This window comes from Mustela nigripes, chromosome 3, assembly GCF_022355385.1.
Source record: "Mustela nigripes isolate SB6536 chromosome 3, MUSNIG.SB6536, whole genome shotgun sequence".
NCBI lineage: Eukaryota > Metazoa > Chordata > Mammalia > Carnivora > Mustelidae > Mustela > Mustela nigripes.
The window spans coordinates 164332043-164357316 of record NC_081559.1 but is presented as its reverse complement, the minus strand read 5'-3'; the positions used below and the strand labels follow the sequence as shown (position 1 = coordinate 164357316).

Here is a 25274-nt window from a genome sequence, read left to right as displayed (position 1 = left end):
CCAAGGTGCTGGGATGGAGCCCTGCAATGGGCTCTCTGCTCAGCAGGGAGCCTGCTTCCCTTCTTCTCTCTCTCTGCCTGCCTCTCTGCCTACATGTGATCTCTATCAAATAAATAAATAAAAACTTAAAAAAAATAAAATAAAACAACCTCTTAAGTCATTCCCACCCAAGGAAGTGAAAGACATACTCACAAAATATTATTTAATGTACCTTGTGATTTTTGCATCTTAATTTTCATGGTTGGCTATTAAAGCCATAAAGAACTCACCCCAAATTAAGCAGGATACAATAAAATACTAACTATAACTGATAAATCAGTTTGTAGATAAATTTAATGACATTTTGGTTTCACAGAAGTATATTCTCTTCAGCCTAACAACTTGGATAATGCATTATCTACATTAAAAGTTTTGGGGCACCTGGGTGGCTCAGTGGGTTAAGCCTCTGCCTTCAGCCCAGGTCATGATCCCAGGGTCCTGGGATAGAGCCCCTCATCAGGTTCTCTGCTCAGTGGGGAGCTGCTTCCCCCTCGCTCTCTGCCTCTCTGCCTACTTGTCTGTCTGTCAAATAAGTTAAAAAAAAAAAAGTTTTGTAAGATGGATCGACTCTTCATCTTCTAGAACCGTCGAGATCACTAGGGATGAGTTTTGAATAGCTACCCTCCAGTGCTGTGTTTTGACAAGAGGGAGACTGAGGCTAGAGTATTGCTACAGGTTTCCTTGACTTTTCCTGCTCGTCATCACTTAAAACTATAAGCAAACAATGCTGTAAGCAAACAAGCTATTAACCAAAATTTTTAAAGCTTTATGACTCTGGATTCATGAAATACTTTGCAGTAAAATAAATCTGTAAACATGGGTGATCATTTGGAATGCTCAAGGTGATTAAGAAAACACAGATCCATTACACTATCAATTGCAAAAGAGAGTGTTTCTAAGGGTCTGGTAAATTTCCAGTGCAGCTGTGGGGGGGGTGGTCTCAGTGATGGACTTCTGAAGGATCTGGCAATATGTATCAAAAGCCTTTAAAAAAGCCCAAAGGAGCTTTTAACCTCTCTATTCTACTTTTAGGTATATCCTAAAGGAAAATTTAGCAACGTGTACAAATTTAGCAATAGCATTTACTGCAGAATTGATTATAATAACAATACACTCATACACACAAGAGAAAACCTCATAAATGTCCAATAGTTAAGGGTGTTTAAATCAGTTATGTTCATCAATAAAGTAGACTATACCTTTGAAAATGATATTATAAATAAGTATTTATTGACATAAAAATGTCCTTGACATGGGGGGGGGGCAGAAGCAGATATTTGCAGCCTAATTTTGGCTGGCTCTCATACCAGATATTGATAGGGGACACACATAAATTCAAACTCTGGAGGCTATCCGTTCTTTAATCCATCTGTCTATCTATCCATAGCTATCTATCACCTATTCTTGCTCAACTAGGTAGTTGGAGAAACCTAGATTTGTGAAATGATATACCATTTCCCTGCACAAGGGGCATATAAATAGAATATGAAAAAATAAAAGTATATGTTCAGAATGTTTCTGTTCTTATGGGGAAAAAGTATAAATGTACACAGCAAAAGATCTAGAAGGACAGTGTACTAAAAATAGCTTTAATTTTCTCTGATTGGTAATTATAGTTTTAAAAGTGTTCTTTTTTTCAATTTCCCCCCAGCATACACGGCACTAAGAAAAAAAAATGTAAAACAAATGAAAAGAGCAATCAAGGACCAACATACCTTTTTCTTTTAGATAGTTCAAGTTATTCAATCCACATAGTTCATTCTGAGGGCTAAAGGTATAGCATGGCTTTCAAGCTAATCCCAAGAGATTACCATACAATAATACTGGATATTGACATAGGATGCTCAGTTCTAGAAAGAGATACAGCCATTTCTACATATCTGAATATCATTTTCATCTTTTCTAATTTTTGACTTCAGAAAAACAATGAAAAACTTTATACATTTAGTACTCTCACAGTAATACATGTGAAATTGCCCATGCAAGTGATCTATTTTAGGACATAATTATAAATGTTGAAATTGTATCTTGAAAGATTTTTTTAAAAGGGAAATTTAGTATTGTCAATCATTGGGAGAAAGATAATGAACGGCAAGTGAAATATTTGTAGATATTCCTCAAAGACTTAAATAGCCTATCAGGGGTTATGGCAGTATGTGATTAAATTAAATGAAGATTATAGGCCAAGGGGCCAAAAGTGTTAATTCATAGTTTGAATGAATAGAGCTAAGTGGTTTGGGTTAAAGTAATAAATAGCAAACATAGGACAAAGGCAAAGTCTGTGTGTATGAGAATATGGGCACAACAGTAACATTGTAAATAAAAAATACAGTCTTGCCGAAACAAATACTTCACCATACTGAGAACCAGGAAGGTGGTTAGGAGGGACTTAGCCAAAGTGTTAGAGACTGGGGTGATTTCAGAACCTTGTGGTCTTAACTGCAGCTCAGCCCAGCAGCTGTTACAGTAGAGTGTGCAGTTCAGAAACAGAACAGATACTTCTGGATAGGAAGTAGGCAGAGAGAATTCCAGGGGTGGAAGTATTTATAACATCTGGGGCTAGGAAGTGGTGCTAGAGAGGGCCCGCAGGGCTCAAAAGGAAGGAGACAGTAGTAATAATGGTAGAATGGGAAAAAGGCACCCAGTGAGACTGGCCAAGCTCTCAAACAGTATGGCTCCTTGAAGGGTTTGATTCCTTTTCCTTCCCATTGTTGTGTTTCTGGAGGCAGGTGACAATGGCTAACCATGTACCTATCACAGTGAAAACTCATACTTGATTGCACCAGTCATTGGGCAGATGCCTGAATTACAGTGTCTTTTCTTGAATTCTGGCATGTTCTTGGGTGTGGGAAAGAGGGGTAACAAACTCTGCTCCTGTCTTAATTCCTCTTTATTAAAATTTTTCTCTGTATTAAATACTATGGCTTTCCTAAAATGTGGAACCTAAAATTATTAATAACTTAATTTATGATTTAATAAGTTTTATTTCACTTACTCAAGTGACCATCTGCAATTTTAGGCTTGGAAAGTAGTAATCATGTATTCAACAAATGTTTATTTAACATCGATCACCACAAGGATATATATAAACTATATGCCATAGTTTCTTTTCATTAATTTACTGGCAAATATCAGCATGAGAAATGCAAATATAGCTACATAATGACAGGGTCTTGTTCTATAACTGAAATTCCAGTGACCAACTCTAACATCAAGAAACCTTAATTAAGTTAACAATTCAAACAAAATCTCTCTCTGAGGAGCATGTAAAAACTGAGTTTCCTATACTAATTCTTTCATTTCTGGAAATGACACAAATTTAAAATTTAGTATTTTTAGTATTACTGAAGTTGATTTATAAATGCATTCAACTAATATACCATAATTTATTAGTATAGTATCTGAATGTATTGGAGGGGATATGTGTGTTTGTCTACTCCACAAAATTGATATCCAGAGTTAGGGAGGGATAACGACCTAATTAATGAAGTATTTTTAGCCAAAAATATCTGCCTTGATGAGAGCCATTAGTCACAGAGCTGTGTTTATGGTCCAGATCTTGGGTCTCAGGGAAGGAAGAGGTCTCAAGGCCTCAGTGTCGACAGAGCAGATCGTCGCTTAGTTATAATAGTTTAAGGAGTCCCAGGAAGTCCTGTAAGCTCCCCAATTCCCCTGCCAACTTCTTGTTCATGCCCAAAGTTCTGCTTGATTAGATTTCTTTATTAAAAAAAAAAAAAGATTTTATTTATTTATTTGACAGAGAGAGATAGTGATTGCAGGTACACAAGCAGGGGCAGGGGGAGAGGGAGAAGCAGCCTCCCGCTGAGCAGGGAGCCCAATGTGGGGCTTGATCCCAGGACCCTGGGATCATGACCTGAGCCAAAGGCAGATGCTTAATGACTGAGCCACCCAGGCGCCCCTAAAGATTTCTTAAAAACAAAACAAAACAAAACAAAATATTCTTTAAGGGAAAAAAAAGATTTCTTAGTTTGAGGCTTGATCCTTTTTCATATGCCACTACCACTAGGATTTTGATCATTCATTTAAAAGATATTTATTTTATACCCACTACATGGCAGTTCTTGGAGTCAAAAGTACAGCAGAGAAGGAGAGAATGTCCCTGTTTTCATGGAGCTTTCATTCAGATCATCATAGGGAAAGGCAATAAACAAGTTAATAAAGGCCAATTTCAGATGGTGATATGTGATCTGAAGAAAATAAGGTAGAATAAAATGATTATGGGGACTGGAAAGTTTGGAGGAAGGGCAACATTAGCATGGTCAAGGAATGCCTCTCTGAAGAGGAGACAACTGAGCTGAGTCCTGAATGATGAAGTCAGTCATGCTAAGGAAGGGCACCAAGAGGGGAGCAAGTGCAAATATCCTGAGGCCAAAACAAGCTGGTTGTTAGAGGGAACTTATGAAACCAGTGTTAATTGAATGAGGTGAAGGTGGGGATACTGACAGAAGATGAGGTCAAGAGAGAAGAGGACCTGGAATTGTTGGGATCAATGTACGTCCTGTCCTACCGACCCTTATTGAACTGTCTGTTCAGGTATTAGATCAGAGTGACCCTAAGTCTGTGCGGACATACACTGCACAGGTGGTGGCGCCAAGAAACCTGGGCTCCAGACCAATATTTTGTCTCTAAATATACCATTAAAGGCCATTTTGAAGAGAACATGACTGTCTTCTATAAATAGTGACAAATTTATGAAGGCTTAGATCATCAAAGGTATCAGATCAGGAATATTCATTTACTAACTGAAAATTCCTAAATTTACTTAAACTCTAAAGTCTACCTATATATTAATCCTTCACAGTTCCTTAATTTTATAAGTTCTCCATCAAATATAAGTTCACCACCACCACTTTGAGAATGAAGAAACTTACTTTAAGAAAAAAATTTAAATGTAATACTTTACAAATCTAAGTCTATGTTTCTCTCTGTCACACAGTGATCCTGGTTTCTAATAATTTATTTTGCCCATCCTTATATGATCATTTTTCAATATCTTTTATTAAGTTAGCTGTGTTCTGTCTTCCTTAAAAAATTAAACACAAAAACTACACTTAGAGTACATATATTTCCATCATGCCACTTGCTTTCACTATTGATTAAGAAAACAATTTGTAAAGAAACTTTATACAAGAATTACGATTTTAAAATGTTTTCGTTATAACATGTATCTTATAAAACCTACTCCTTTTCTCTGACTTCAGCTTCTTCTTTATAATGGTCCTCAGTGCCAAGAGCCAATTTATATTTTGTTTCATTTTCTTCTTAAATTTTTAGGCCTGCACACATTTCTGGATTCAGCTAATTTACATACAGTGCACGTTCTTGCCATTAACTAATTGATTTCATTAGCAAATATTTACTGTGTTACACCCACTTGGTGTTAGGTCCTAAAGGAGCAAGTTGGGGCTGGAAGAGTGTCTGAGCTCCATCTTCATGCTCCGTGGGGCCCGAACTGATGGGAAGAGAACTTTTTACTCTGTACACAACAGGAGAATTTTCTCTTGCTGAAAACAAGTGTCTTTCAAACAATCTAACCAGGGGAACACCTTTTTCCAATTAGTGCCAAGGCTCCATTTAGCCTACAGTACAGTTGGCATGGCAGTGAATAAAAACAATGAATGAGGTACAGTCATTATTTAAGAAGCATATAGTTTAAAATGCAAGTAAGATGAGAAATGCTTATGCAAATTAGTTTTAAAAAATGTTATAAGTATTAGAGAAAATCTTGCAGTACTATGAGATTTCATTAGAGGGAAAGAGACCATTAAAATTCAGAGTTCTGGGGTGCCTGGGTGGCTCAGTGGGTTAAGCCTCTGCCTTCAGCTCAGATTATGATCCCAGGGTCCTGGGATCGAGTCTTGCATCGGGCTCTCTGCTAGGCAGGGAGCCTGCTTCCTGCTCTCTCTCTCTCTCTCTCTCTCTCTGCCTGCCTCTCTGCCTCCTTCTGATCTGTCAAATAAATTAAAAAAAAAAAAATTAAAAAAAAAATCAGAGTTCTGGAAAGTTTCATGAACCTGGGTCTTGAATACTGGGTAAAAGCGATTACATGTAGAGAGAAAGAAAAAATACTAAAGAGAAGAGAATATTATGCATTAAATGCAGAAAGAACATGCCATGTTTTGGGGATGAGTAGTGCAGTTTGGCTGAAGTAGAAGATGTTATAGGCTAAGAGTAGCAGAAGTTAAGTCCCGAAAAGCAGATCAGACTCACGTTGTTATATGGATTCCTGTAAAAAGAGTCATTGAAGCTGATGGTGCTAGAGAGTAACACACAAATGATAAATAAGGAAGATTACGTAACCTAGTGGGGGGGTCATTAGGCTGTTTACAATATTCTGTTCTCCTCCTTACAGGTAGGGGCAAGGTGAGGTTATCTTGCCTTACTCCATGGAGGCTAGAAGTGATCTTTTGACTTGTTTTGACAAGTGAAATGCTAGTGGAAATGAGTCACGTTGCTTCTGGGAGGATGCATTTAATTGATGGTGATGAACTCCAACTTGTCTTTCCCTCTATCAGACCCTGAGTGACTACAATGGGAAGAAGCAATGTGTGTTGGTTAATGTCACTAGGAATCAGGGTTGTTTATCACAACAGCATAATCTCACCTTTGTTAGTTTTTGACTAACAAAGAGGATGGAATAAAGGAGACTGGCTACAGGAAAATCAGTTAAGAGTTTATAGGAATAATCTGGGGGAAGGATAGAAAAACCCAGGCTCCTATATTGCTCTAACTAATAAAAAGCAAAGACTAATGACAAAGTTATTTGGAAAGAACCATCTGTATAGCTTAGTATCTGTATCTGGGAATAAGATATAATAAGAACTCAAATTAGTAAGCATTTACCATACGCCAACGGGTACTCTAAGTGCTTTATATAAATTCACTCACAACTTTTTTGGAAGAGGAAACTAACACCCTTAAAGAGCTTAATGTTTGCCTGGGTAGTGATGGTTTAGGAAGGGATCACCACAGAACCAATGGAATTTTCGGATGGAGAGGTTCAATGGGAGGAAGCCACACACTTAGGACAAGGGCCCAAGGGAAAAGTCAGGGCTAAAAAGATGGAGTAAATAAATATTAGTTGAACAGGAGAGGAGAGAAGTTAGGAGGTAGCCCACATAGGGAAGCCAAATGTATAAGACAGGAATGACAATGTTTGAGAAGATACTCTGCAGAATACTTACAAAGGTTTGGAAGAAAAGGAGTGACAGAGAAATAGAGACACATTCTCAGAAATAAGAAAAACAGAATAGGGTTAAATCCCACAGAAGACAAGAGAAGGATGAGTTCACAAATGTTGAGGTGGTCAAGTGATGCAAAGAATTCATTAGTAGGAATGTTAAGAAAGCTCTAGATTTGGAATTTCGAGGACACACAACTGGCCTTTAAGAAAGCAGCTACTGAAAGAGAGATCAAATTCAGTTTCCAAGAAGTTGACAAAGGAACTTGATGGAATGGAGAGGAAGCTGTTAAGGAGGAGACTAAGTTGGACAGATTTGCAATTGAAGAGAAAGAAAGAAATGGTAAACTCACGGGAGTATCCAAATAGCACAGTTCCGAAAACAAGGATTACTAGTATATTACTTTTTTTTAAAGGCAAAATCAGAAGAACTTGAGGAGAGAGAAAGATTAAAAAGTCAAAAATTGATACAAAATATTTCTTCAAAATGGAGAAATATAGGAGTTTAAGAACTCAAGTGAAAAAGTTTGATTTAGCACGTTGAATTTCTTTGTTTTTTTGCTCAGGGGCCTCCTTTTCCTAACCCAGTCCGTGAGGAGGCTAGAGATCATTAATAGACTTTAAACTCCATATTTTTATGACTTTAATACCTCTGTTAATCTGGTTTTAAAAATTAATTCCTTTCAAATTTTCATGGTTCCTTTACTCTTTCTTTTTAATTCAGCTATTGTTCCTCCCAATTATCCTTAGTATATGATTTTTAAGCAATAACATCTTCTTCTTCATAGGTGTTCGGGATAAACTCCACAATTCTAACCCAGCAATTCATTGTGTATATCATCCCCTTAAATTGTTCTATTGTTTCTTCTCTACTTTTCAGCTAACACAATTACTTCTATATGTAAATATTTCAGGCAGGGATAGACTTCCCCCTATTTCATTTTCATTTCAGCTTCTTTTGATTTTTATAGATTTTTCCCCATCTATAAAAAGGTCCATGACAAATATCAGAAGGTATCCTCACTGGCCTATAACTCCAAGCATCAATTTACATTTTTCACCATCTTATCAGTATCAAAGGAACAATAGTAGTTAAGGTTTTGTGAAAATTAAAAAAATGGGCTGAGGGCTTTGATTTATTCTTGCTAATTGTCCAGCTCTATAAGTGCACTAACTTTAAAGAGTATTTAACAAATGATGACTATTCCACACTCGTGAAATGATTATACTACATAAAAACTCACATGATGTTTCTAAAATTAATATTGAAAGCTAAGCCATAATATGAAAATATTCTTGGACTATAACTTACCCACATCAAATCATACATTATGAAAATATTCCTGGACATTAGTTTTAACCCATATAAAATGACTAGACATTGTACTTCAAAATGTATACAAATGTATGAATGGCTATATATTAAGAATATTAATTCCCCAGACTATAAAGTACAAAACATATTAGTCCCATATTTTGAAAAATATTGGATACTTTAATTGTTTGAAAACTTGATTACAAACCAAATCCAAATTTTAACTATTTCTCTACTTTGTATAATCACGTTGCATGCATCATTTCAGAGAGTGAGAACATGCTTTAAACTTACATATCTTGATGAAATCTAATTACTCATTATCTATATAACTTCCATAGCTAATCAAATCAATCTTTCAAATTCACAGAAGATTCTACCAGAATTTCTGGAGTCCTATGGGATTAAAAAAACCCCAAACCCATTCTAGAATATTTTTCCAAGACGCCAAATACATATGCCCATACATTATTCTTTCATATTTGGGAACAGTGATGCTCTTATTCAAGTTGTGTATGTTTTCCTTATATTTGGTCGACAATGACCTTGAAAAGACAAGTAGTTTCTTGCCCTTTTACCTTTCTTAGTAACAGTTAGAGTCAGATAAAATGATTTGTAGGGCACCACTATTCCATGTTCCTGGAACTGGCAGCTTTCTGTCACATTATTTTTCTTAATGAGCTCTGAATTATTGCTTTTTTATCATTATTAGCCATTTTTTATCATCTATCTTCTTTACAGCAGGGCTCAGGAGCCTGGGCCACAGGATTTGGAAATGTCAGGGAAGAGAAGAACTTTGGCACATTATGCTCTCTGAGACAGTTTTGTTAACAGTTATCTGGTCCCTTGCTCCCATAGGAGAAAATTAGGGCTCTAGGCTTAGGAAAAAAAGACCAAGAAGGAGTCTTTCCTTCAAAAGTACCCACTAACAGGCCACAGTTACGGATATTTAAAAATATCTAAACAACAAAGCTCCAAGTGAGAATTTTTTTATAGTTCTTAATTTAATTTTAGTGGGGATTAAAAATCATCTAAAGATTATATGTGTGATATATGTGCATATATACATATGTATGTGTACTGTTTACTTTTTTTATTTTCAGTGTATTATGATGTTTTAACCTTTAAAAATCTTCCTGGATGGGAAGAAATTGCCCTTTCTGGAGCTAGCCAATTGTTAGAGACAGGGAAGGGATCAGCCCAGGGCATGTCTTTGATATGCAAATTAGAAAATTCGGAGCCACACCTCTCTGTTTGACTTATTCACACCAAAGGCCTACTTTCCCTGTCCTACATCATTCCAGGACCTGGTACCAGGCAGTCCAGCTGAAAGGAATGACTTAAATCTGCTTGTCTTAAACTGTTTACTCTGCCTGATCCTGGCTTTCTAACTCCCCCAAAAGGATCTGGCCTTAACTCCTCCCTTATTCCAGCCCCTTCTGCCTTCTGAACCTACAATGCTGCTTTCCCATGTGGTCCTGCAAGGCGTGGCACGCCTCCTTGGTTCCTAGGACCTGTTACCGTTGACTTCATGTTCCTGAGCTCCTCCGGTGTCTCCTCTTGGGGCCACTCCTGACTGACCTTGGCACGGAACACTGGAGACTATGAATGTATATACGGATAAAATGACCATACTTCCTGTCAAAGACCATGGTCTTTTGCCTTAGTCAATAAGTTTAGAAAAACAAGGTAATAAATTAGAAGAGTTAGGAAACAAAATTCCCAGGTAGCTTTAATGTGTAAATTATTTTGTGCAGTAAAGCACTGTATCTAGGTTAAGACTTAAACTTGCATATTTTAAGTTCACTTTAGACATTTCATGTGGAAAACATACTTATGTGACAGGTGACCCCTTACTACTTTTTGTTAAACTATACTTTTCTTGCCTAATTAGATGAATACTGGTAATTTCTCTTTGACTAAATCCAGTGTTAATAAGACACACTATATTAAAATTCCTTTATTCACCACTAAAGAGCATTTTGTTACTTTTTCATGTAAAGGCATATGGATATCTGATTTAACTTAGAATATTGCTTAGCTTGTATTTGTGCCTGTAGACAATGTTACTCAAGTATAAGTTTGTTTTATATGTCGCTCAGAAATCACCATGAACAGAAAGATTGTCATCTACTTTAATGATTAAAATGACAGAAATATTTTGACTAGATGTGCTTGGTCATACATACTGAATCTTCTTTGGAACTTTTTAAAGAAAGGCTTTCAGCTGATTAGAAATCTACACTTATTTTTTTCCTTCCTGAATTCTGAGTCAATCGGTCCCTCAAGGATTGGGAGTTTCTGCTCTGGAATCATGTCTCTGAGCAGGCACAGCGCTAGTCTTTGAAGGTTAGGAAATTCACTGGAATTGGAGTTAACATAGGAAAGGAAGTTAGTAAGCTATTTTTTAGTCTAGTATACAGTGTTTGAAGTTTTCCTACTATTATTATAAATCTGAAAGATATAAAGAATAACATGATAAAACTATTTGGTATACAAAACAAACAAACAAACAAAAATCAGAACACGACCAGATTTTTCTGGAGCCAAAGTGATTTAGTCAAGTCAACAAAATCTGGCAATTTGTTAAGAAGTGAGACCTAAACTTAGCTTCTGAGGCAGTCACACATGGTTTCCTCTCCTGTTTCTATCAATTAATAGTTCATGAGCTTAAGCATATTTTTTTAACCTGTTCTGAGCTTTTAGGTTTCTCATGATTTTATTATATACCTTTCTACTTGAATGGAAGCTAACTGCATGGGGCACACTACCTCTTCTGTTCACTGCTCTATCCCAGGTTTTAAAATAATGCCTGTTGCCTGGTAAATATTCAGTAAATATTTATTGAATAAATGAATTAATTCATCTAATAAAAATAATAATATTCTCACAAGTTTGTGATGAGGTTAATGAAATAAAATACAGCATTTAGCACAACGTCTAGAATATGGTTAAGATACGTTAGCTCTAAATTTTATATGTTTACAATTAAATAGGGACATCGAGGCTTTAATAAGCACAGAAACTTAAACTTGCTAGATTTATTTGAAGAAGCAGCTAAGTTCTGTGGTCTCATAGAAACGGTCCCTCAGACTTCATGAAGGTAAACAATGCCCATACCTTCAGTCATTTCCAATTTAAAAGACTGTGTTTCAATGAAAATATTTATAAGATGACCTTGATATACAGATATTAAATTAATAATGCATTTACAAGTAAATTCAATTTAACAGTCATTTACTGAGTAACTATCATGTGTCATATACTGTGGTTGGTAGTGAATGAAAAATGATACACCTTGGGCACTCAATGAAATGGTACACACAATCTATGTGAATAAATGTACTCTTCTATTTGGCTCGTAAATAATGATTACAATGGGAAATTCTCTTTATTCTACTTACAGATTATCCTCCTGAAAACACTCTGAAACTCCAAAACTCAGACTTTACCTTTTTTGCCTGGAAAGAATGCCAATTTAAGTGCTATTTTATTGTTTTTAGCTAACTGTTATTAAGATTGGATAAAAATGCTCAGTGAAACATGTCAGTGAAACATAGTGAAAGACAAGGAAGAGGTCATCAAAAAGGGGTCACCACTTAACTTGTGGCAGAAGAGTTCCCAAGAAACATTATTTTCTCAACTTTGTTTTGAAAACTAACAGCCAAAACTTAAGTCAAGGATATTATTCTTTCTGTTATAGAAACTAATATAGTGGTATTTTCAAATGAATTTTGTGACGTCAAAGGCTAGAAAATAATGAATAATAATGAAAATAAATATCTATTCATCATAATGGAATAAGGAAGATAAAGAGAATTTAAGCAATGTCTCAAACATTTCACTCTTTTACATTTATAAGCTACTTTTGCTTTCATGGATATTTCTCAAAGTTGTTTTTGTTAATGAATATAACCTGCCACTTAAACTCATGTTTGAATGAGTAAATAATGAACTGCATGTACAAAAAGATAAATACAAGGTATTCCTCACCTTGACATTTCTTACAGAATTCAATTACAAGCATAAAATAAGCATATATTGTTATTATATCTTATATTGTACTGAATACCTGTTTTATAGTAGAATTCTGATTTAAAATACTGAAACCAAGAATGTTAATTAACATTAAATGGAGACCCTAAATTTTTAATTTAAATATGTAAATTGCTTATTAAATTTGTATTTATTAAATGTTTATTAAATTCTACATGATTAAATTCTTACATTCAGAAGTTCTTATGTTCCAAAAATGGAAATTATAAATCCTCAGAAATTTCTTAATGAGTACGTTTTAGATTATTACACAATGGAGCCATCAAACTGCCCAAGATTTACCATGAGTCATTTAAAGTCAGATTTATATAAATAAACACAATTATAACATTTTTTCAAGTAGTCACTTATAAAAGTTCAATACAAAAAAACTATGGCTCTAAAAGAAGGATTACTAATCAAACTGTTGTTCTATACAAAGACCAGGCTGTGTACTAATTTGACTGCTAGTCTATTTCCTTTAAAAACAACAACAACTAACTACTACTACTATCTTTCCGTTCTTCTTTCCAGCAAATACATATCTTTTCTAACCAAGATTTCTTAAACTATGCCTCTCTCTCGAGAAATCACAGAGCAAAACTTTGAGTATTTTATTTTGTTGAATTATACTTCATGAAGGTTTCACATCTGCACTGTCCAGTGCTACAGACACTAGCAACATGTGGCTAATGAACACATGGAATGAGCTTCATCCAAACTGAGACGTGTTGCAAGTGTAATACACACACTGGTTTAGAAGTCTTAGTATACATACCCCTCCCCAAAATAAAATATACCATTCATTTTTTATACAGATTAAAATTTGAAATGAGACAATCTGACTATATTTGATTAAATAAAAGATATTATTAAATTAATTTTACCTGTTTCCTTTATTTTAATGTACCTACTAAAATTATTAAACTTAGCTATGTGGCTCATATTACATTTATTAGATAATGCTGTTGATAAATGGTTTAAAATGGCATAAATTCCAGCAGGAATATTTGATATAAAATGTATTCTCCTATGTAAGTGATGCTTTCCCTTTGACATTAATTATGGAATTAGTGTCATGAGAATAAAATGGACTAAAACAAAAAATTTTATAAAGGCAACCAAATGATATCACTGACAAAACATTAAGCTTAATGCAAAATATTAAGACTATACTGCAATTAATATTCAAAATAAAACATAAAGAAAGTACATTGAAAGGAAAAACAGAAAGCAGAAGAATATTTAGCAAAAAAAAAAAATTATAAAGACAAGGCAGACATAGGCTCTAAAACAAATACTCCATTTTTCCATTTTAATACTTATTTGGACATTTGTACTTCATTTCTGTTAAAGGCAATGATTCCTAATCTTAGAATATCTATAAGTTGCATATCTAGTAAGAAAAATAATTATCTCGTGGGAAGCCAGGTGACTTTAATCAAGAGCCTCATATTCAGGATGTAGCTGTACTACTCATGCTATAACTGAGTAAACAACAGAGCTTGTGCCTCAGTTGCCCTCTTATATAAAAGGAGGATAATAACATCTCAGTCTTATTCAGAACGTTGCTGCAAGCCTTTCTGTCTCGCTTCTTTCTAGCTCATTTAATCAGGCATTCTTACTTTTCAGTATTATGAGAACTCTGATTTTCTCAATTTTTCTCCAACTATCTTTTCATATCTAAGGCTCGCTCCATAGCCCAACATTTCAATCACTCTTTTGCAAGTACCTTCACCTTTTTTTAGTATCCCTCCTCATACAGCATCCAGCTAGCAGAATCACAGCACCCCCCCTTTTAAAGATTTACTTATTTATTTGAAAGAAAGAGAGAAAAGGAAGAGAACACATGAGTGGGGCAGGGCAGAGGGAGAGAATCTTCAAGCAGATTCCCCGCTGAGCTTGGATCCCGACACAGGACCCCATCTCAAGACCCATGAAATCATGACCTTAGCTGACACTAAGTTGGACACTTAACCAACTGAGCCACCTAGGTGCTCCCTGGCAGAACCTTTTGATGAATCCCTACCATGAGCTTCTTCTGTGCCTATATCTCAACATTTGAGGATTGTTGAAAACAGAAATTCAATAGGACACATTGGGTCCACTATAATTCACCGTCGTGAGCCTCAACAGTTAGGCTACGCATGTGCTCCCCTCTCTCCCCACATTAACCACCGGATCCCTTCTTCCTGGTACTCAAACCTTCTACCTTTTGCTATTTTCCCTATATTTCATAGAAAAAATGGAAGATATCAGAAGCAGTTAATTCTCTTACCTTAAAAGTAGTATATATGTGCTAATATTTATACCCATAGGTATATACACATACATAAATATCCCAATCATCTCTAAATTTAAGTTAGCTGAGTAGCTTCTTTTCCAAACTCCATAATGGTTTATCCTATTGCCTACTTGTAATAAGCAATCAGATGTCACACAGGATGTTACAAATTCACAAACTGAAATTAACCTTTTTTTCCTCAAATATATTCCTCTCTCAGCCTTTCCTGTTTCAGTAAAGAGTGTAACTACTTAGCAAGTTGCCTACGTTGGAGACCCAAGAGACTCCCTTGATCTCTCTCCCTTTCCTTCAGCTCCACACCTAATCTGTCACTAAGTCTTATAGATCTTACCTCTAAGATATACTCAGACCTTCCGTTTCTTGCTGTCCTGACTTCTACTGCTCAAGTCCATGCCACTCTCGTGCACTTTCCCACAATAGCATTCTAGCTGTTCACACTCCATTTTCTACACAAGCAGTCAGAGCGATTTTTTTTTCTAAAAACATATATTAGGTTAGTCACTCGTATGCTAAAATTCTTCATTGTTTTCTCATCATTTTGGGGAAAAATCCAAAACCCATAAAATAGAAGCTGTCAGAAGAAATTCTCTTATCTTCCAGCAGAGAGTCTATAAACCTAATTGCTTTTCTACACTACTATTTCTGCCCTCACAACAACAACAAGTTTTCTCCTCAAAAACACCAATTCCTCCAAGTAGCAGTGGAAACCCCCCCCCACTTCTTCTCCGAGGTCCTACAAGACTGTGTGTGATTGACCTTCTCTTTCCCCTCATCTCCTTTTTCTTTATACTTTACAGCCACAGAAGCCTGTTTTAAATTTCTGACAAATGCCAAGAACCTCTCCACCTCTGGACTTTCTCATATATTATACTCCACTTGAAAGATTCCTCCAAATAATTTATGACATAGAAATAGTATAAGTACACAAAAAGAATATGAAGCGCAGAAAGGTTATGAGGTTTGCCCAGGTTCTCATTGCTAGGAAGCCATAAGGCTGGAATTTGACCTCAGCAGTCGGATTCTCCAACCCATGTTCTTAACCATCATACTTGGCCAATACTTCAAGAAGGTGAAAGCAAATTCCACTAAGCTTAGAGAATAGGTGGCCAAACTTCAGCCTGCATCAGAGTAATCTGGAGGGCTTATTAAAACAGATTACTCTCAGGGGTGCCTGGATGGCTCAGTGGGTTAAGCTTCTGCCTTCATGTCAGGTCATGATCTTGGAGTCCTGGGATCGAGCCCCGCATTGGGCTCTCTGCTCAGCATGGAGCCTGTTTCCCACCCCCCTGCCTGCCTCTCTGCCTACTTGTGATCTCTCTCTGTCAGATAAATAAAATCTTAAAAACAAAAAACAAAAAACAGATTACTCTCTTTTCCACTCAAACTGGAGCAGTGCCTGAAAATTTGCATCTCTAACAAGTTCCCAGGAGATGCTGATGCTACCGAACCAGCAACCATATTTTGAGACTCACTGGCTAGGATTTATACAGCACAACTCTATCTTATGTGAAAAGTCAGCAAGCCTTCATTTGCTGTTCTGTAAACACCACTCAGGTCACTCCTTTTGTTTTGCTCAGTTAAAAGACTTACATTTACTATACACTTAGAAGTAGCCCCAATCAGAGGTTGACTTTATTTCTACTTACCCAAGCAACATTTTTGCTTTAATGTTCTCCTATAGTAGTAGGTCAGAGAAAAGTTAGGGTAGAAATTCAAGTATTCCACTCATAAAAAGATAGTTCTATGTTTTAAAATTATTAGCAAAATTAGGTTAATAAGTAAGGACATAGGCTTCTGAAACCGGAGTTCTGACTTCAGGACCATATAGCATCTGTCTTGAGACAAATAACTTGATCTTTCTGGTCTCAGTTCTTCGACTATAAACTTAAGGGGATGAATATTATAGAAGGTAATAAAATTCAATTATGGAAGACAGAAATTCTAAAATGACCCAAAGAGAAAGTTGCAGAGCAGAGGTTTTTATTAAGGCCAATAAGCTTAGAGTAATGTAGAATGCGATTATTCTATCTAAGAAAATAATAAATATATTAAAATGCATTTAGCTTTATTCTAATTATATTAATTTAAGAAACAGAAAAGGAGGGGCGCCTGGGTGGCTCAGTGGTTTAAGCCTCTGCCTTCGGCTTGGGTCATGATCTCAGGGTCCTGGGATCGAGCCCCACATCGGGCTCTCTGCTCAGCGGGGAGCCTGCTTCCCCCTCTCTCTCTCTCTGCCTGCCTCTCTGCCTACTTGTGATCTCTCTCTGTCTATCAAATAAATAAATAAACTCTTAAAAAAAAAAAAGAAACAGAAAAGGAAAATGAATAATTTTCAAAACTATTTGAATGTATTTATGAATTGGTCACCCAAATAGAAAATGTTTAAGAATTTAGAAAACTATTAGCTATGAGCCTGGAGCCTTTCCCCTCCAATCATTCATGATAGTAACATTAATACTAATACTAATACTAATACTAATACTAATACTAATAGCTACTGTTTATCTAATACTTACTTCACACTGGACTTTATGCAAAAGACTTCACATGTTTTCTCTCTAAATCCGTACAACCCTATGAAATGAGTGTAATTATCTCTTGTTTCACAGATGAGAAAACTGGGTCTTATAGTTATGTTTTACAAAAAAAAAATTTCTGAAAAAATTTCTTTTTCTTAAAAAAATTTATTTATTTATTTGACAGAGAGATCACAAGTAGATAGAGAGGCAGGTAGAGGAAGAGGGGGAAACAGGCTCCCCGCTGAGCAGAGAGCCCAATGTGGGGCTCGATCCCAGGACCCTGAGATCATGACCTGAGCCAAAGACAGAGGCTTAACCCGCTGAGCCACCCAGGCACCCCTGAAAAAAATTTCCTTACTGATGCCTCTGTTTATTGAACAAGACAAAAATCGTTGCATGGCTTACATAGGAGTCATGGTCTGACCCATGCCTAACATTTCATCTGTTTCTTTCTCCCTTAGCTTTCAAATTTTACGCTCTAGAAATAATGTCATTTTCTGAAATACCTACATCCTTTCAGCTTTCTGCACCTTGACATTTGCTTTTTCCTCTCATCAACATCCTTCTTCACATGGCCACTTGGCAAGCCACCACATTTCTTTTAAGTCACTGCCAGAACAAGAACTCTTCCGTGAAAACTTCCCCAATCTCTTACCCACCAGCTTGGGTAACTTCGACGTGCTCTCCCTAGGTCAACTGTATACACGGTAAGACTCTGCAATAACATATTCCACACTAACGTGAAATTAGATAGAACATGATTGTTAGTTTGTCCCATCTTCCGCCTAGCACCTGCTAGCAAATGGATGGGCTCAAATTCTCTCCTGTGGGGGTTGGTGGTGGTACACTCGTGGACGGCCAGGCTCAGGAGCCCATGTGGAGAAACAGGGTAGTTCTCCCGATCCTCTGCCATGGGCTGGAAAAACCACCACAGACATACTTGGACTCTGCCACTATTCGAAAAGTCTCTGTCAGCCACAGAATTCAGAATCCTTCATTTTTGGTGTTTTCACTAAACAACTATGGCCAGGGGGCGCCAAAATGTAACTGGAATCTGGGCATTTGGGCTCAGGTGGCACGACTGCTGGCTGTCCCAGGTTTACCCAGGTCGTCCAGTGAGCCTAACGACATGGCAACATTCCACTAGACACCACAAATTTTTGGATAGAATCTATAGTGTTTGCTCAGGGCTTTATTAGATCTCCATTACAGAAATTCTATTACAATCACGTGCTCTCTTCTCAAGGAACTTGGAGAGCTCATTTTGTCGTTTTGTCAGGGTCCTTCAGCAGCCTAGCGCCTCAGATTTGGCACTAAATAGCTCTATAGAAATAGTTTACTGAATAAGTGAATTCAGTAAATTCATTATATGGATGAATGCTTCCAGTAACACAGGGATAATCCAATAGTAACGTGTAAGCTGCATCTAGTAAGTTTCATAAGTCATTTTGATACTGAATAAATATTTGCTGATGATAAAACAGCAGTTCCCTGGGGCGCCTGGGTGGCTCAGTGGGTTAAAGCCTCTGCCTTCAGCTCAGGTCATGGTCTCAGGGTCCTGGGATCGAGCCCTGCATTGGGCTCTCTGCTCTGCAGGGAGCCTGCTTCCCCCTCTCCCTCTGCTTGCCTCTCTGCCTACTTGTGATCTCTTTCTCTCTGTCAAATAAATAAATAAAATCTTAAAAAAAAAAAGCAGTTCCTAATACCTGTTTTGGAACTCTATAGATGCCAATCAAGTCACAAATATTTATTTGTATACCTACTGTGTACAAGACATTGGAGTCAATGCTACGCCAACTCTAAAGAAACAGAAGACAAGGTATTTGTTCTAAAACCACTTGTAACTCAGTTCTGCTAAATGAAACATAGAGACAAAACAGAACCTGAGGCAACAGCTGCTTAAGTGTCAAGTAAACAATGAAGACATCAACTAGTCAAGAATTTCAGAAAATAAATTCAGGAAAGCCACTAGTCTCCTCCATCCATTGGTACACATTGCAACAGGTCTCCATCCCTTGTGGCTACAAGGCGGCCTATTGTGGCACTCATATCTGCTTCTGTGCTCGCACAGAAAGCATCGCATGGATTTGCAGCAGCTTCCTTCTTCCTTCCACTTAAGCTAACCCTTGCACCTTCCAGTGCCCACATGGGATATTTAGGTTCTATCTTTAATCATGCACAGATAGTTAAAGCCTATAGGGAGATGTCAACTCATAACTTTTTTCTTTTTAAGATTTTATTTATTTACTTGACAGAGAGAGATCACAAGTAGGCAGAGACACAGGCAGAGACAAAGAGAGGAGGAAGCAGGCTCCCTGCTGAGCACAGAGCCCAATGCTGGGATCATGACCTGAGCTGAGGGCGGAGGCTTTAACCCGGCGCCCTCAACTAATATCTTAATTGATTTGTTATAAAAATCTCATTATGTCTCAGTTCTGTCCCTATATAAAAAAACATCTAGTCCAGAATATATCACTTTGCTGTTCGGTTGCTTTTAAAGTAGGGATGTAAGGCACAATTTAAGAAAGAACTTAGATTTTATTCCAGCATGGAGTTGGGAATTCCGAGGTGGGAAACGTTTGGGAATTGCTAAATCAGTTTCCATTTTTTCTCATGTAACCCAAGATTCTGTAGACAATAAATATTTTTTTCTCTTGTAAATTGAAGACATTTAGCCACTCCAAGAAAGGTGAAACTATATTTTTAAAATTTAGTCTAGCATATCAAAGAAATAAAAATTTTAATGAAATAGAGCACAGCTGACTAACGGTATTTCTTATTCTGTTACGTAAGAGATTATTTTTATATATTTTTAAAATTTTATTTATTTCTTTATTTTGACAGAGAGAGATCACAAGTAGGCAGAGAGTCAGGCAGAGAGAGAAGGGGAAGCACGCTCCCCGCTGAGCAGAGAGCCCGATGTGGGGCCCAATTCCAGGACCCTGAGACCATGACCTGAGCTGAAGGCAGAGGCTTTAACCCACGGAGCCACCCAGGCACCCCTATTTTTATATCTTAATTTTTCAAAGATTAGAAGATAAAATGACTGATTATTTGAGTATCTAAAACGTACTTTTTAAAAGATTTATTTATTTTAGAGAGAGAGAGAGAGAGTGAGATAGAGAGGGAGTGAGAAAGCATGGGGAGGGGCAGAAGGAGAGGGAGGGAGAGAGACTCTCAAGCAGACTCTCCACTGAACACAGAGCCTAACAGGGGTCTCCATTCTACAATCCCAGTATCATGACCTGAGCTGAAGCTAAGGGTTAGACGCTCAACTGACTGAACCACCCAGGTGCCCTTAAATTGTAGTCTTTTAATAACATTTTGAAAAATCATTGGTCTTGGAGACACCCTTGGAAATTGTTTGATACTCAAATATCCAACCAAACAGCCTAGAGGAACTTTTAAATACCCTCCACGAAATTGGACTAACGTATTCTTGACCATATTAGTACGACCCTGCTGATCAGATAGTAACTGGGAGAGAACACAAATTTAGGGCTAGATCATTCCTACTCCATAAACTGGCACATCTGGGGATCTCCCCAGGTATGACCAGTAAGAATCCTTTCATTAAACTTAAAAGAACCTCCCTTTTTCACCTGTTGGAAATAAGGTGACTCAATAGCTCTTACATTTGTTAGAGAAAAATATTTATTTGTCACTTATGGAATCTTGGGCTAGATGGGTTAAGACATGATCTCCTGTAGCAAAATGCCTGAGGGTTACTCCAGACTAGATTCAAATTCCCTTCCCCGTTTCCCAAGACACCAACCAATGAGAGAAAGTCCTGCAAATGAGAAACATGGACCTGGTCAGTATCAGTTGACTGCGGTTGACTTACCAACACCCCCTTCATTCCTGGCAATTTTAAGTTAGTGGTGCATGACTTTGTAAGTGTTGGTGTTTCACATATACATTTTGCCTTTAAAGCTGTAGTTAGTATTTCTTTTTCATTGTGTTTATTTTAGCAAATATTTACCAGTACATGTCACTGTTACACATACTTGGCTAGTTTTAATTTTATTTAATCCTCAAACAATCCAATGAGGAAACTATTATTATCATTGCAATTCTGTAGATGAGAACACTGGGCACAGAGAGGCAAAGTAACTTTCCCAAAAGCAAACACACACATAAGCTAGTAAGTGGGAGAGCCAGGATTCAAACCCTGGAACTCTGGTTTCAGAGTCTGTACTCTTCAGCATAATACTATATGCGACACACATTATTCTTTCATTTATTTATTATCCATCCATTCTTTCTAACACCTAGTAAGCATTTACTGTATATACCAGCTCTGGGCTGAACACTGGCATTAGGCAGAGACAAGTAAGAGACTCAGAAAATGTTTGTTGAATTAATGGCTTTACTTCAACTTTATTCTACTTTAATGAATACTTAGGTTACTTCTTTTTTTTTTTTTTTTAATTAATTTATTTATTTTAGAGGGCAGGGAGGGGCAGAGGGAAAGGATCTTAAGCAGACTCCCTGCTCCTGCAGGCCTGCATGAGGCTCAATCTCATAAACCCTGAGATCATGAACTGAGCTGAAATCAAGAGTTTGATGCTTAACCAACTGAGCCACCTAGGCACTCCCCGCCTTAGGTTATTTCTGAAGTAACTCTATATTAAAATAAGCACAACCTAAAAGGCAATATTTTAGGATAGCCAAAAGTAGACACATTTATAGAAAAAATTAACTTGAAATAAGGGAATGTTCTAGAGAGCTAACATTTAACAAAATTAAATACATGTGGTATTATAAATTTTTCTACTTTTTGACAGCCACTAAAATACTTTTTTTTTTCTTGATGACCAAGATAAGAACTGTAAATATCCCTTGCTATTCTGAGTTTTAGATAATTTGTATCTCAGGGCTGAATGGACACTAGCTTGAGAGTGGCCATAATGAAAACTGGCTTGAAAACTTACACTTCCTCTTTGATCCAATATTTCTGGAGACAAATGTAGATTAGGTTTTCATATCTTGAAACTTATTGAGAAAATCAAAGACCAAAGCAGCATTATTGAAGGATATTTATCTTTAAAAAATAATTTTGGGGGTGCCTGGGTGACTCAGTGGGTGAAAGCCTCTACCTTCGGCTCAGGTCATGATCTCAGAGTCCTCTGTCTACTTGCGATCTCTGACTGTCAAATAAATAAAATCTTTTTAAAAAAATTAAAAGAAAATAATTTTCATGTATTTATTGCCAGGGCCTGGCAATTAATAAGCACTCATATATGAATGAAGTAATTCAATCATCAAACATTATTTGATTCATCCTTTATAATAGTTTTGAACTTTTCCCTTACTTGTCCTTTTTTGCTACTTCTTTAGTGTAGCACATCATTAAAACCAAACAAAAATAACTTCATTTTTCAGATTAATTGGAATAGTTAGTAACACTCTGAGGAAATATGTCAAATGCTGGAATATGGTCGAACTGGGAATGTGAATTAGAGCCTCAGAACTTGACTGGTATCACCCAAAACTGTTCCCAACACACTTACTTCCTTACCTGAGGCAAATACAGAATCATTGGTTATTTAATATGTGTAACTCTCTATTCAATATATGTAACTTTGAAATACTCAATGATGGAATATATCATTATGGTAGCAGTTATTATATTGTATTGTAATTATTTAAACGTCCATGTCCTCCTCCATCTTTGACTTCCTCAAGATAAGAACTATTTTCAGACCTCTCACTCAGTATCTTTCTAGAAATTACCACAATGGATAATTGCGACTGGAAAAATGCTTAGAGGCAAGAACAGAGGTAGAGAGGAGGGAGAGGACAGGAAGTGGGAAGAAAGAAGGAAAGTAGGAAGCTAATTAGCTCATCGCCTATCAAACACTGCTAAGGAAAGGCCACTTAGTTAATCTACAGGTTCATTTCTTTCTATATTTCAGTGGTGACTAGGGAAGAAGTCTGAATCTTTTACATACCCATATATGGTGCTATTTCCACCACAGTGCAATTGAATTAATTATGTCTTGACATTGAAAAATGAGACTTTTGCAGTTCTTTTCCTTTTTTCCCAGCTTTTATATTTTAGTTTTATATTACTGTTGCTGTCTGTTGGAGGACTGATATCCCAACATTTTTCCTAGAAAACTTGTTTAAAAAGTCTTACTAATCACTGCTTGATTATATGCTGTATGCTATAAAATGAGCCAAACAGTGAATATGAATCGCCTAGAACTTTTTAAGCTAATGAATTATTTATTTAATCTAAGGCAACACATAGTTCTCAGTGAGAAGAATTACTGCTTTTGGGTAATGGATAGAAAATGGCTAACACATTGTCTTTACATGTGTTACTCATGAAGACTGCAGTCCAGAAATACCTCAAGGTTATCCCAAGGAGGAAGAAAACACAGATGAAAAGATTACTAGATGCTCTTTCAAGAAATTGTCAATAACTGATTAAGGAATTAAGTAGCTCATTCAAATAACAATATAAATGTGCTTTATATGGTTGGGTAAAAAACAAGAAATATTAAGCATTCATTTTTCAAAGTTATAAATTATGATCTAGTTCATGTTCTTTGGAGTTTAGATTAAATGTTAAGAGTTTACATTACTTAAATGTTAAAATGAGAATTTAAACCTGAATTGCATAGAGACAAGAGACTTGAAGACCCTCTCACTCTCTTTATGAATGATAAAACTGAAGAATGATAATACTCGCCCCAGGTCTCAGAGTATTAATAGCCAAATGGAATTAAAATATATCCAACCAAGTGCTAGTTCTACCATAACATATGGAAATATGCTAGCAAAATCTTTGGACATTAACTCCGCTTGTCATATTGTGTTCTACTTTTCTCTAAAAATACAAGAGCTTTATTATGCTTTAAGTAAAAATAGAGTTCTGAAATAATCTTTTCTTATACATAAAGACTAAATCTTAATCAAAATTTCCGTCCCTATATGCATTTGCTTTTGCTGTTCAAGCAACAAATAAGAGTATGACTTGGGCAGGCTCCAGGACGCTGATTGTTCAGTCTCCACTGGCTTTATTTTGAGGAAGACTGCAGCAATAGGACAGGCAAGAATAATAGTTAAATGGTCTCTTTCAGCTCCAACCTGCGAACGTTGATCCTTAGGCACCAATCAGATGGAAAATGACTGACAGAACAGCATCCTGGGGTGCCTGGATGGCTCAGCTGCTTAAGCAACTGCCTTCAGCTCAGGTCATTATCTGCAGTCCAGGGATCAAGTCCCAAGATCAAGTCCCAGAACCCAGTTTCACATCAGGCCCCTTGCTCAGCAGGGAGTCTGCTTCTCCCTCTGACCCTCCCCATACATCTCATGCTCTCTCTCCCTCTATCAAATAAATAAAATCTTAAAAAAAAAAAAAAGAACAGCATGCTTTATCTTTATTGCAAATTTTGTTTCAGAGAGAATATTGAGAAGTCAAATTTAGAATTAAACAAAAGTGAGTAACACATCATAATCTTTTTAACTTAAAAATAATTTTTTGTATTAATATGTAGACAAATTTATTTTCTCTGATGAAGGAGTTAATATTGGGACATCTTAAACTTATTTGAAAAGTTTATTCTTCAAAGTTATGAGCAAAGTGTATTTTGCCAATCATTTTCCTTTAACTGCCGTATGTATATATGGGCATTACTAAAGTACTATAATCGCATATGAAGTTCTGCTCTATACAATAATTAAAAAGAATATGTATTATGAACACCGTGAAACCTCAACCTAAAAATTTATAATAATCAACTTGAAAGACTGAATCTCTTTATTACATTTTCTTCCCTATGAATTCTCATAAATGTCTTTTAAGTTCTTCCTTTATCTCACGCTACATAAGAAATTCCAGAATTTTTG

At 36.4% G+C, this 25274-nt stretch overlaps 1 protein-coding gene across 45 annotated transcripts in view; it reads right to left on the bottom strand.

The window, feature by feature from the left end:
* The window catches only part of RIMS2 (regulating synaptic membrane exocytosis 2), a 600488-nt gene that overhangs the window by 85036 nt on the left and 490178 nt on the right, over positions 1–25274 (bottom strand). The window lies entirely within an intron of this gene.